Consider the following 12579-nt stretch of genomic DNA (forward strand, 5'->3'; position numbering starts at 1 on the left):
AAATGTGAGTGTGTGTTCTCCAAGTCCGATCGACCTCGGGTATTACCCACAATGTTAAACAGACCCGGGACCCGAAGTAATAGATTGAGACCCGACCCGGACCCGGCTGATCATTAAAAATATAGACCCGAACCCGTACGGGTCCCGGGTCGGGTCCTGGGTCTTCGGGTCTTCCGTGTAGACCTCTACAATATATTACTACAAAATCTGCATATTATTCATTCTTAATGGCATTTCAGCATCTATGTAAGCTATGTACAGTGAGGAAAATAAGTATCTGAACACCCTGCTATTTTACATGTTCTCCCACTTAGGAGGGGTCTGAAACTGTCACTGTAAGTGCATGTCCACTGTGAGTGACATAATCTAAAAAAAAATCCAGAAATCACAATGTATGATTTTTAAACTATTTATTTGTATGATACAGCTGCAAATAAGTATTTTTAACACCTGTGTATCAGCTAGAATCCTGACTCTCAAAGGCTGTGTCCCAATTCAAAGGCTGCGACCTTCTAAGGACGTATTTTAAGACCGATTGCGTATAAGCAGCGCGACTTAAGGCCAGTAGGCCGTCCCAATTCAAAGGATGCTTAGAATGAAGCCTCAAAATGGGTCCTCATTTCTCCGCGCTGTTTAGGATAGAACGAATGGATCCTTAACAGCCGAGGATATCCCAAGATTCATTGCGCGCCTGCAACGGCTGCATATAACGGCTGGATATTCTAAAATAAATAATTAAAACCTTCATTAAATAAAAGTGTGTATTTATCAAAACATTTTTCTTGTCACTGTTTTAGTATTATAAGTTATGTTTTGTGTTAATATTATTATTTTTATGATGCATATATTTCTAAGGTTGATTAATTTAATTTAATGTTGAACAGTTTAATCTACATCAACGTGTCATATTTTCTAAACTAAATTAATATTTTTCTGATTTTATATTTATTTTAATAAGTTAGAAACGTTTCCACTATGTCCTGCTGACAGGCGCGTGCAGCAGGTGACGCCAATTATGGGTTGTCCGAAGGTTAGACCGTCTCATTTCAGTTCTCTTCACGAACTTCTGAGGCTGCCACCTTGAAAGACCGAGTTCTCATCTTTAAAGCCCGGAATACACTGCACGATTTTTGTCCTCTTATAAGATCATTACCTTATCACACTGTGCGACATGTATAGTTTAAACTCGGGTACGAGAGGCATGTAGACTGTACGATGATGACACAGAAGCTTCGGCGGCTGCGTCACACGTTGCGCAACGTCACCAGCATGCGCTCGTGGTAAACAAAAACAGGCGTGCAGGTCGTAGCAGCAAACACACTGTGCGTTGATCATGCTGAATTTCTGACACTGTCAGAAAACTATCGTAGGCTATCTTTGGACGCAAGACCGGGAAAGAGGCCTTCTTTGAACCTCTCTCATTGTACGACATAGGACCACCGATGAAGAGCCAGGATCACAGAAATCGCGACGATTGTTTCACGATGGCAATCTTTCGTCTGGGACAGCCAATAATCATGCAGTGTATCCCGGGCTTAAGGTCCCATGCTTATAAGGTCGCAGCCCTTGAATTTGGACACCGCTAAAGACCTCTTAAGTCTACCTTTAAAATGTCCACCTCCACTTCATTTATTATCCTAAATTAGATTCACCTGTTTGAGGTCGTTAGCTGCATAAAGACACCTGTCCACCCCATAGAATCAGTAAGAATCCAACTACTGACATGACCAAGACCAAAGAGCTGTCCAAAGACACTAGAGACAAAATTGTACACCTCCACAAGGCTGGAAAGGGCTAAGTAGCTTGGTGAAAAAAGGTCCACTGTTGGAGCAATCATTAGAAAATGGAAGAAGCTAAACATGACTGTCACTGCACTGCAACTGCACTGTATTAAGGAGAGGATGACCGGGGTCATGAATTGTGAGGTTTTGGGGAACAACCTCCTTCCCTCAGTTAGAGCATTGAAGATGGGTCGAGGCTGGGTCTTCCAACATGACATTGACCCGAAGCACACAGCCAGGATAACCAAGGAGTGGCTCTGTAAGAAGCATATCATGGTTCTGGCGTGGCCTAGCCAGTCTCCAGACCTAAACCCAATAGAGAATCTTTGGAACGAGCTCAAACTCCGTGTTTTCAGTAACAGGCTAGAAACCTGACTGATCTAGAGAAGATCTGTGTGGAGGCCAAAATCCATCCTGCAGTGTGTGCAAACCTCCTGAAAAACTACAGGAAACGTTTGACCTCTGTAATTGCAAACAAAGGCTACTGTACCAAATATAACATTGATTTTCTCAGGTGTTCAAATACTTATTTGTAGTTGTATCATACAAATAAATAGTTTAAAAAATCATACATTGTGATTTCTGGATTTTTTTTAGGTTATGTCTCTGGACATGCACCTACGATGACAATTTCAGACCCCTCCATGATTTCTAAGTGGAAGAACTTGCAAAATAGCAGGGTGTTCAAATACTTATTTTCCTTACTGTATATATTGATGAGAACTGGTTCATCTATACACACGCTGGGGAAAGTGCAATTCGACATGTCCAATTCACCTAACCTGCATGTTTTTGGAGTGTTGGCAAAAACTGGAGGACCCAAAGTAAACCCAGAGCAACACAGGGAGAACATGCAAACTCTCACAAAAAGACCCCCTGACTCAACAAGAGCTTAAACCAGAGACCTTCATGCTATGAGGTAACAGTGCTACCCACTGATCTCAGTTTCAAAAAAATAATTAAATAAAGTAAAATAATTATGCTTTTTTTCAAAGTTAACTGACAGAAATATGAAACATTAGGAAACTAGGGGATGTTCTCGCCTTTTTACAGACCACAACCAGAATGCTGGGAAATGTAATGCTGGCCATCACGGGTCTTGTTCTCTTGGTTTGTCACTAAGCCGGAAAAACAAGAATCTTTTCACTGTAGAAGTATTTAAACAAAATATAGGTTTGAAACAAAAGCATTTCTCATAAACATTGCTAAATATGTGGGAGTGCATTGCTAGAACATGATTATATTGTGTTGCTGTTTATTTATGTATTAACAATAAATCAAAGCTGTGAGCATATTTGTAAATCTAAAGATTTAATAACATTACAGACTTACAAAAGGTTACAATTGAAATGGTTACGCTATAAAAGCATTGTAATAGTAAATAATATTTGTACATGTATTTGTTTCCAATCTGTATGAGATATTACCACAATCGTTGTTAATAGAAGACAGAGAAAGAAAGAAAGTGTAAAAGAAAGCGAGGCATTGTGTGATGTTGGACCCAGGGGGGCATATAAAGGGTGGGGTTTAGGGCTACTGGCCTGACCCGAATAGACGGTTTTATTAAACACAACTTTTTTGTTGTTCATGGATCAACGTTTTAATCAAAGAAACCAGAGCTTTAAGTGACCCAAAAGAGGTGCCGGTACTCTATTATTATTATTTGATGACTCGACTCCTCCCCTGAACTATTCAACATAAATAAAATGTGCAAAAGGTAGGTATGTGACTAAAATTTTCAACATTGTTAAATGCTAAAACTAGCTTGAATTTTTTTTTTTAAATGACACCAAGACCATGTCTATGGGTTCAAGAATAACAAAATACTGGCCATTTGAAACTTTATTTTCACTTTATTCTGTCCCACTGATTTGCAGGTGGTAAAACTCCTGTGTGCGTCATTCAAATTCATTGAAATTTCGTTTAGTTGTAGTTTAGCAATTAAACTAAATGTGTATTACAATTTCAAGAATGTTTTTACTGCGCACGTCGCCTGAGGAAATCTGAAGTTGTGTCAACGGGAACCAAACTGACAGCTGCGACAGCCTAGATTGTCACGTACCTACAAAAGGGTATTGGAAAAAGGTTGCATTTGACCTGCAGCAATATCATTCTGGCTTGGTGGGTTGTCAGCCAGCGAGTCCTCTGATTCTGACCTTGTTCTTTTACTACTCAGAGTCTAAAGCCAGGAGGGCATACTCTGAGGCTATTTTGGGGATTTTCGCCTGGATTTGGCCTACCCAATTTCAAAAGCTTCCCATACCCACTTGCAGATGTGTACATACAAAAGTTTGGTATCATTTTACAGGAAACCCTTTGAAATTTGAAAACACTGTTGAAAGTGCTAAATATGGTTGTATGTGTTGTCAGTCCTCTAATAAACACAAAAATAAATAGGCGCTTTTTGATGTTTTGATGAAACCTGCAGACAGTTTTGTTTGATTCCAGCAATTGTTAGCTTACAGGGGAAAAAACATTTTCTCTATCATAATCCATGCAAAAGTTATTCTACTCCAACTGAAGGGAGGAATAATACCATTTTTGTATACAATTTCTTCAATTCAATTCAATTCAATTCAATTTTATTTATATAGCGCTTTTCACAAAGTCAATTGTTTCAAAGCAGCTTTACATAAATAGAAGCAATGAAAAGCACAGAAAAACGACAGATAGCACAACAAAATACATGATAGCATAAGCAGTTAAATTTGCTGCGGCTATGACTCAATATTATAAGCGAACGTATTACTAAAGTAACGTCTAGAAGAGGAAGCTAAGTAAAGCCCAAAAAGGCTGCCTCCCCGGGGTGAAAAAACCCCTAGGAGAAAAAAAACCCCCGGGCTTTTATCAGAGGAAAAATAAGTCCTAGGAGGGAAAAACCCTTGGGAGAACGGATAAGGAGATTTAGCGGAGATTAAGCGGGTTCTGCCGGTGATCGTTGGTCAGGCATCAGCTGGGCATCACTGTAGAGTTTATAGGTGTATGTCACTTTAAGTTACCAGCAGCCCGGATGATGTCACTAGAATGCGACAGACGAGCTCACGCTGGGACTAAACGTGTATCTGGCGTATTACAATAAACGATTAGTTCTGAGTTACACTGGACTCGGTTGGTTGATACACATTCAAAAAGATACATGGTGTCAGAAGTGAGTTACAATGGCACAGGGACTTCGTCGCATTGATCCCTTGATTTTTGATGACAATATTGCTGACAACTGGAGAAAGTTTGAAAAGGAATGGCGTATTTACTGCTGCGCAGGACTGTCGGACAAAACGAAGAAGGTACAAGCCTACACACTGCTAAACCTGGCCGGTCCCGAAGCAGTTGATAAATCAGAGGCATTTGTCTACGCGGACGGGGAAGACTCAGAGGATCCTGATGTACTTCTAGCTAAATTCTCCAAACTGTGCTTACCCGCAAAGAACATCATCATGGACAGACACGCGTTTAATACCGCAGCTCAGAAACCTGGCGAATCCATACAAGCCTACGTCTCCACTTTAAAAATACTGGCAAAAAAATGTGACTTCGGGTCGCTGCAAGATGAGCTAATCAGAGACCGCATAGTTTGCGGCATAGAAAACGACACTGTACGCAAACAGTTACTACGTGAAAAGGATCTCACTTTGGATTTGGCTGTTACAACTTGTATGATGCACGAACAATCAGAGAGGAGTATGAAGGAGTTACGAAAGGACACGCCAGTATGCGCACTACAAACAACTCGCTGCTTCAACTGCAATGGTCAACACTCTTCAGAGAGAAGTAAGTGCTTTGCATATAACAAACGCTGCAACAACTGTGGTAAATTAAACCACTTCGCTAGATGCTGCAGGTCTGCACCACAGTCAGCTAATGCTAAACCAGTCTACCAACATAGAGCTCAGCAGAGAGATAGGATACATGAGCTTGATGGGAAGCTTAAATTTCACGTGGTTGATCGGTGTGTGAAACCCCTCCTTGGATTGCAAGACAGCATCTCAATGGGACTCATTCAGCTGGGACCTGACGTTCATATGCTGCATCATGAAGCACCAGAGGTACGTGAATACGGTGACCTTTTTGACTGCAATGTCCTTGGCAGCTTGCCAACTGTTTATCATATGAGACTGGATAGCTCAGTGACCCCTGTAGTATGTGCCCCTCGTAAGATACCAATCGCCATGAAGGATAGCGTTAAAGCAGAACTGGATCGAATGACTGAGCTGGGTGTGATAACACCTGTAAATGAGGCAACAGAGTGGGTGTCTGCTATGGTTGCAGCTAAAAAGAAAGATGGGTCCGTGAGACTTTGCATAGATCCTGTCCATCTTAACAAAGCCCTCCTAAGACCACGCCATCCCCTAAAAACAATTGAACAAATAATTGCAGACATGCCTGGTGCTAAAGTGTTTACAATTCTGGACGCCAAATGTGGGTTTTGGCAAATTCCCCTTGATGATGCATCGTCTAAACTAACCACATTCATGTCCCCCTTTGGTCGTTTCAGGTTTTTAAGGATGCCGTATGGAATCTGTACTGGCAGTGAGGTCTTTCAGAGGACAATGGAACAGTTGTTTGCCGGACAGCCCTGCGAAATTGTGGTTGATGACATTCTCATCTGGGGCCGGACACATGAAGAACATGATGAACGTCTGCGACAAGTACTGAACAAAATTCGCTCAATCAATTTAAAACTCAACCCTAATAAGTGCCAGTTTAGAGTCAGTTCGGTCCAGTATGTTGGCCATCTTCTCACTGCGGAGGGTGTTAAACCAGACCCAGAGAAAAGCAAAGCTGTGCATGACATGCCAAAACCTCAAGATAAAACGGCACTGCAGCAGTTTCTAGGTATGACCAACTATTTGTCAAAATTTATTCCTCAGCACAGCAACCTGACTGGTCCTTTAAGACAGCTGCTCCACCATGACACAGATTGGTGCTGGCATGAGACTCATGACGAAGCATTTGCAAAGTTAAAGCATGCTTTAGCAAACCCCCCAGTACTGCAGTACTTTGACTCGTGCATTCCTGTGGTTCTGTCCGCTGATGCCTCTCAACATGGATTGGGTGCTGTGTGTCTCCAGCGAGGACGACCTGTAGCATTTGCTTCACGTGCACTTACACCTACTGACAGGGCCGTGCAGAGACCATTGGAGGGGCAGGTGCTCAAAGAATAAAAATGGCACTTTGCTCGCCGACACGCAAGCACACAACTGAAACAAATAATAAAGTAATACAGAATAGAAAGATGATAAGTCTAACGTTTTTCTTTATTTTCCTTGCAAATAGAGTGAGACAGAAAAATCTATATAGACTGAGTTTTATATCTATATATTTATGCATTTGGCAGCAGCTTTTATCCAAAACGACTTACAGTGCATTTCATTTAGTGTTTGTGTGTGTCAACACAGTATATGCAGTTCTGAAATTATATGATATTATATATTGCATTGTGACATTAAGATAATTATTACGTTTACAGGCTTGTGTTTTTGTTGTCATATTTAAAATATAATTCTATTCTATTCTAATCCTGTTCGAAATTTGTATACAAAGAGAGTAGCCTATAGTTTTGAATCGTGTTTGTGTTGTGTTTTTGCACACTTTGATGCCTTGATGACAGGGCAATAAAATAATGACATTCATCTCTCCTTTCATTCATTTCATGAAGCCTCTAGTACTTTCTTTATTTTCAGGTAAACTAAAACTGGTTGCAAAGCTGGAGAGTTTTTGACTGAGTTAATAATTTAGCACGAGTATGGCTATATTACCCAACATCAGCTCACATTGTCTTTTATCAAAGGCGAGTCCAGGAATCGTAAATTAAATGTGATACAAAAATTAAGAGTTTTTTTTACCGTTTTCATCGGATCTTGCTCTTCCAACAAACTCCGCGTGACAAGTGGATGACATTAGAACAGCGCGAGAGCGATTTGAAATCAAACTCCTCCGTATGATTTCCCGAATATTTCTCGCGGTACTTTGATGTCATGTGCGTTTCGGTTCTTGCATTGCTGCGTGAAGTTGAGCACACCTAAAAACTCGAGACAGCTACCTGTATGAACTTCCGGCAGAGAACGTCCCTGCCTTTGCCTCATCCATTGTTTTTATACGGGAAGAATGTTTTATTTTCAGCGTGAGAAATACAAGGGGTGGCGTGTGAAGGCTGAAATGCGTGAGACTTGAGAGCCCTGTTTGCATCTAACGTTCTAGAGATGTTAATACACACAGACAGCAATAAACAAAAGCTGTGCATGCTCTCCTCACGTTGTTCTTGTAAATAATAATAATATAACAAGCATACCGCTTCGGTTCAATGCCGGCTCGAGGGGGATCCTCCCTGGACTGCGCACCGACGTCGTACACGTGTGGGCGCTGCTAGCGCTGTGAGCTTTCCCTAAAGAGATTGTCCAATAAAAGGTCAATACGTCATCATGTGACTAATTTTATTTTGCGGCTAAATTATTTTTTATTAATTTTACTAATAGTTAGATTGGGCAGGCCTTCACAAAAGGGCATTTAATTACAAAAAAAAATGCCTTGACAAAAAGGGCACTTTGGTCATCCAGGGGTAAAGGGGCAGGTGCTTGGGCACCCGCCGCCCCCCCCTCTGCACGTGCCTGCCTACTGAGTCACGTTATGCCCAAATTGAGAAAGAAATGCTGGCACTTGTGTTTGCAACAAACAAATTCCATGACTTCATTTATGGCCGTCCAGTCACTGTCGAAACTGATCATCAGCCATTGATAACCATATTAAGAAAGCCACTTCACACTGCATCACCCCGTTTACAGGGCATGATGATGAAACTGCATCGCTACCACCTAGACGTGATCTTCAAACGTGGTAAGGAGCTATATGTGGCTGATGCCCTTTCCCGTGCTTATCTTTCCACATCGGAGCCATCACTCACTGATGACCTTCTAGAGGTCATGACTGTGCAGGTTCTTTCCTCCCGTCGCATAGATGAACTAAGAGCTGCTGTGCTGAAAGATGTGCTATGCCAACAACTCGCTGATGTGATTAGGAAGGGTTGGCCTGACACATCGAAGGAGCTTCCACATGCGTTGCGGCCTTTCTTCTCCATGAGAGATGAACTGACCATTCAGGATGACTTGCTGTTCCGGGGGGAGAGATTCATTATCCCATCTGCATTGCAACACACTTATGTTCAACAACTGCATCAGGGTCACCCAGGCATTGCAGCAACCAAGCGGAGGGCTAAAGAAACTATGTACTGGCCATCAATTTACACAGACATTGAGATAGAGCTGTCACGCTGTGCACCTTGCAATGCACTCAGACCACACCAGATGAAACAACCATTGCAGCTACACGACATCCCAGATCTTCCCTGGTCCTTCACGGCTGCTGATCTTTTTGAATGGCATGGAAAAACACATCTAGTGCTCATGGATTCCTTCTCTGGCTGGTTTGAAGTGGACTACCTCCGTGACATGAAAAGTTTAACAGTTATCGCAAAGTTGAAACGACACTTCGCAGTTCATGGGATTCCACACACTCTCATGACCGACAATGCTACTCAGTTTGTGTGCAGGGAGTTCGCAGACTTTGCACACACATGGGACTTTAAGCATATTCGCAGCAGCCCCCACTATCCCCAGTCTAATGGATTGGCTGAGCGTGCCGTCAGATCCGCAAAAGAACTTCTGGAAAAATGTTACAGAGACCATACAGACATCCGTGCTGCTCTACTACATGCACGCAACCTACCCAGAGATGGTCTTCCATCGCCTGCACAACGACTGTTTTCCAGGCAAACAAGAACATTCATTCCTGTCACCAAGGCGATGCTCCAGCCTTCCATCCATAAAGATGTACACTCCGCTATCTCCAAACAAAGAATGAGGGGAAAAGTCTATTACGACAGAAATGCTCATCAGCTACTTGCACTGAAGTCAGGGCAAACAGTAAGAATGCAAACAGCACGTGGATTTGACAGACTTGCGGTTGTAAATGGCCCTGCTCCGCAACCAAACAGCTATGTGGTTACATCACAGGGAGCCAAATATGTTAGAAACAGACGCCACCTACTGCATGTCTCTGAACCACCCCCAAGTGACCATGAGGAAGACTTTCCTTCAGTAACTCATACCAATGCACCCCGCACATCACCTGCTACTACCACAGGTCTCATGATACAACCCCAGGCTCAGGTAGTTGGTAATGATGGGGATGCAAATGGCAAGCAAGCAGTGGTGACTCGTTCAGGAAGAGTCAGTCGCCCCAACCAGTATTACAGGGACTTTGTTATGACTTGACTGTGTGTGGTGATTTCTTTAAGTGCTTTGTGCAAATATATATGGGTTTTGTCATTTCGTGGTAACGTCAGCAACTTGCATGTTATATAGGTGTACCAATACACAGTACTGGACCTGGTATATGTTCTTATTGAAACATCCTTTATTATTGTTATATTTTGTGCATGTTATTTGCATTTATTGTTCCTTGCTAAAAGAAGGGGGATGTAGAGTTTATAGGTGTATGTCACTTTAAGTTACCAGCAGCCCGGATGATGTCACTAGAATGCGACAGACGAGCTCACGCTGGGACTAAACGTGTATCTGGCGTATTACAATAAACGATTAGTTCTGAGTTACACTGGACTCGGTTGGTTGATACACATTCAAAAAGATACAATCACGTTGAAGGACGGCCAGTAGATCAGAGGTGTGCCGACTTTCACATCTACCGGGACTGGGTCTGTTTGTCTCGTTGTCCTCGGGGTCGAGGACGAGACAGGAATCCCGAAAAACTTAACGGCAGACCTGGTGCAATTTTCAAAGCCCACGACGCAAGTAGGCATTTTTGACGATACAGAATAATACGCAACTCAATCTGCTGTAATGACTTTTCTGACCACGACATGCGCAGTGGGAACCGCCTGTGACGTGAACTGTGAAGGGGTCTATAATGTAATACAAAAATATCTGGACCAAAATGAAGCATGTGAAATGTTATAGTCCAGATAAATACAATATATATCCCATTCTGTCTGATTTACTGTTTTAAACTACAGAATTGACAAGTTAAAGCGTGAGCATTTCTTATAAAACAACACCTGTCAGTGTATACAGGCAGGCTGTTGTTACTGACTTAAACATGGGTGGGGGCAAGCAACAAACAAAAAAAGAAAAAGATATATACAAGACCAGGTGGGATTGTTTGAGATTTATGTTTATATTTTATAGGTTTTTGGGGGTTTTGAGCAACAAACTTTTGTATTCTGCAAAGCAGGTCACATCACTTCTGGTTTAAGTCTTTTGCATGTGCCTTTAATTAAAAATATAGATATTTAACTGAAGATGCTTTCAAAGAAGCTACGAAAGATAAGCATAACGGATGTCCATCACATAAAGAGATAAAAAAGTTGTTGTTTTTTCTTCTCTTCACTGACATTAGGATAATTAAACAGAATAAACGCAACAAATATAAATACCTAGGCTAGCTGAAAACCTTAAAAAAAAGTGTACAGATATCGCCATCAGTTCATACTGCTGTTATTATTTTCTTTGACAAGAAGCAGCAATGAGACCTGTTTTTCCGGTTTGTTCACGTGAAGTTCCAAAATTGTGAATGTTTGCTGATTTATGATGATTTTAATATGCCCAAGTTCATGTGTGTTAAATTTCGTAAGGACACCTTACAGAAAGTAAAACATAAATAAAATAATAATAAAATATAAAGCAATTAAATAACATTGCCAAAAGCAAAAAACAAAAACAAAATACAACATTAAAAATAGAAGATTAGAATAGAGATTTGAGAGTGATCAAAGAGTCACTATTTTGAATATCATAAGTGTCAGGGTGTGGTGGAGGGAGGATGAAGGCTAGATGAAGACTGAGGTGATAAATGAAATGATACCTTTATTAATTTGTTTATTTAACTGACTGGAACTGAAACAGGAACATAATATAGACATAAACAATGACCAACAAAGTGAGAAAAACAAACAGATTATATATAGGGTGACTGATGAGGATTGCTGGCAGGTGTGATGATAACAAATGAAGATCAAGTGAGGGAGAGTGAGGGATCATGGGAAATGAAGTCCAGTTGGTGATAAAGGGGAAAAAACATGTGGGCACATCAGAGAATAGGGCCGTGACAATAAGGGAGCTTATTCCATAAAAAGGGGGAGCTTTACTAAACGCTCGGGAACCCTTTTATGACATATACACACAGTTCACTAGATACACACAATTGTTTGCTATTAAAAGTTCAACAGTTATTCCTCAGAAGAAGATTTTTCAATTGTGATCCACTAGATGGAGACAAACACTTTCTCATAAGTGCATCCCAGAATTACATTTTACTTATACCCAACATCATAAGGAGAAAATGATAAAAAATAGAAAATAATATTGTGAAAATTACTTCAGCCATAAAACACCACAGTCACCTTTTGCCTTCATCAAATCTCACCTAAATGCATTAACTGGTATTATTGAAAAGGATCAGTAACACACTACTGTCAATCAACCCATGAAAATTAAAGCTTCAAAAAGTTACAGATTTGTTTTTATCTACTTACTTTCATGGATGAAATGTGGCCTCATAATTTATTTTTTATTGTACTAAAGAAATATTAGTTAATTTTCACATTTCTCACAGTCATACTTTAATTTTTATAATTTAAAGAGCTCATTCGAAAAGTTTACACACAAATATTTCAATATTTTTTTCTGATTCAGCTGTACATAGTTGAAACACTCATGTATGGAATTCAGATGTAAATAAATCCAAGTTTAAATAATGTCTTGCATAAAGGCAATATATGATGTCATAT

The sequence above is a fragment of the Paramisgurnus dabryanus genome, chromosome 12 (assembly GCF_030506205.2).
Source record: "Paramisgurnus dabryanus chromosome 12, PD_genome_1.1, whole genome shotgun sequence".
Taxonomy (NCBI): Eukaryota; Metazoa; Chordata; class Actinopteri; order Cypriniformes; family Cobitidae; genus Paramisgurnus; species Paramisgurnus dabryanus.